General features: G+C 42.7%; 1 pseudogene; it reads left to right on the forward strand.

The window, feature by feature from the left end:
• The first annotated feature begins 474 nt into the window (after positions 1 to 474).
• LOC119534860 lies at positions 475 to 1,416 on the forward strand (annotated as a pseudogene).
• Positions 1,417 to 2,639: the final 1,223 nt, after the last annotated feature.

The following is a 2,639-nucleotide window of genomic DNA, read 5'->3' on the forward strand; positions in this document are numbered from 1 at the left end:
TTCACTCACTGCTAACCCACATTTATTTTCCTATTTCCTACCCTCCTTTTTCTTTTCCCTACCTACCTTCTTTAGTGTTTCTTGTTCTCTCACAATCTTTTTCTCTTTCCTTCTCTCATTCTTTCTCCCATTTCCCTAATACCTTTTTTTCTTTTTCTACATTGGTAGATTATCTCCTATATTATTATAACATTGATGGGCCCTAGACATAAAAAGATGACCAAAGTTGAGACTTCATCCTTGAGAACCTCAGAGTTTAGTGTAGCAGCCAAAAGTTGCTTGCTCAAATGTCTTCATTTGCATGCTCCCAAACCATCTAGGTTAAGGAACCTAAGTGATATGTCCCAATATCCACTGCAATCCTAACCCATAGCTTAATCCAATGGCCCTGTTTAGTCAGAGACTCCTAAAGTGTGTTCTTTATTTCCCCTTTCCAACTCTTCTCCTTCCTTGGCAGATTCACCTGCCTCCTCCATGAGGAAGGACAACCTAACTTGGGTGAGGGAATTTGTCCTAATGGGCCTCTCTAGTGACAAGCAGACACAGATCGGACTTTTTGTCCTTTTTGGTGCCACCTACCTGATCACCTTGCTGGGCAATGGGCTCATCATCCTCCTGATTGGGCTGGATGTATGACTCCACCTGCCCATGTACTTCTTCCTCTGCAACCTCTCAGTCGTAGACATCTGCTACACCTCCAGCTGGGTCCCCCAGATGCTGGTGCACTTCCTGCTGGAGAAGAAGACCATCTCTTTCACCCAGTGTGGAGTCCAGCTCTTCTTCTCTTCGACCTATGGGGGAACTGAGTTCCTACTGCTGGCCACAATGGCCTATGACCGCTATGTGGCTGTCTGTGATCCCCTGCATTATGTGGCAGTGATGAACCCAAGGATCTGTGTGGCCCTGGCAGTCATCTCTTGGCTTGTGGGCCTGGCAAACTCTACTGTGGAGACAGTAGTCACCATGAGCCTGCCCACTTGTGGGAAAAATGTGCTGAATCATGTGATCTGTGAGACACTAGCACTGCTCAGATTGGCCTGTGTGGACACCACCCTCAATCAGGTGGTCATAGTGGCCTCCAGCATAGTGGTGCTTCTGGTGCCCTGCTGCCTGGTCTCACTCTCCTACTGTTACATTGTGGCTGCCATCTTGCAGATCCGCTCCACCGAGGGACGCCACAAAGCCTTTGGAACCTGTGCCTCCCACCTCACTGTGGTTTCCATGTCTTATGGGATGGCCCTAGTCACCTTTATGCAGCCCCATTCCACAGCCTCGGCAGAGCAGGACAAGGTGGTCATGGTCTTTTATGCGGTGGTGACACCCTTGTTGAATCCTTTCATCTATTGTCTGCGGAACAAGGATATGAAGGCTGCTCTGAGTCGAGTTCTAAACAAGAGCTCTGAATTAAAGCATTAGAAAGTGATTTGCATAATGATAGGTCCTCACTCTGAAAGCAATGGGCATTGGAGCTTGTCCTCTCACATACTGTGGAGGTAGTGGGGGGTGGATATGTGGAAGAGAGAAGGCTTGAGAGCCACAGTCAAAATCTAACCATGTTAAACCGTAAAGCAAAGCACTGATAATGTTATATTGAAAAATGTTAAAACAACTTTTAAAAATCATAATAAATCACCTCTTACATAAGTATTATTGATCTCTGGTTTGTCTTGACCACTAAACAGAAAAACATAATTAAAACCATTAAAACTTTTACTCACACTTTTGAGAAAATGGCAAAGGGATTCAGGTGTTAGGCATCTTTTTAAATTCCCAGCAAAACTTTTTCTGTCTCATTTCAGTCATTTCTCAAACTATTTATTTCTTTTCCCAAACTAACAGTTTATCTTTTCCTTACTGTACTCAAAATTTATGTGTGTGCTCCCATTTTGCCGAGTGTCTGCAAGTTTGTACATCAGAGATACCTCAGGGGCAAGAATTTTTCCTCGTTAAATAGTGAGGGAGAAAAAATCTCAAGCATTTATAATTTGATATTTGTTCTTTTACCTGCATCACACATCTCTGGAACATCTAGCTTTGAGCAGTGTAACAGTCTAATGTACCTTCTAACATAGCCTGATTGCAAATAATCACCAAAATAATTGAATGAGCAAATTTAGTGTATTAGGTTTTTTGATAAAACCAGTTAAAAGCTAGGTATGTCAACCAAAAACAATAACCTTGGTTTTACACTGCTTGAAGCATAACCGTTCTTTATTATATAATTATAAAGTAGGGACAATGATCTATTAAGACAACTTCTACTCGTAATAGTTAAAACAAACTTAAGTATGTAAAACTGTACTGTTGGGGATTAAAATGTGTCTCCCATAAATGACATGTTCAAAGTCCTAAGCCGAGGTCCTGGAGAGCGAGCCCATTCATAAATAGGACCTTTGTAGATGCTATTATTATTTTAGGTGTGGCCAAACTGAATGAGAGCAGGCCTTAAACCAATAGGGCTAAAGTCCTTATAAGCCAAGGAAACTGGACACAGAAGAAGCAAGAAGTCAGCAGAAACCAGAGGACAGACAGAAGGAGAGATGGAGATCACCATATTGATAGAGGATATCCAGACTCCAGGGCAAAGCAAGTCCTGCCAACACCTTGATATTAGATTCCTAGACTCCAAAGCTTGAGAC

This window comes from Choloepus didactylus, chromosome 5, assembly GCF_015220235.1.
Source record: "Choloepus didactylus isolate mChoDid1 chromosome 5, mChoDid1.pri, whole genome shotgun sequence".
NCBI classification, from domain to species: domain Eukaryota; kingdom Metazoa; phylum Chordata; class Mammalia; order Pilosa; family Megalonychidae; genus Choloepus; species Choloepus didactylus.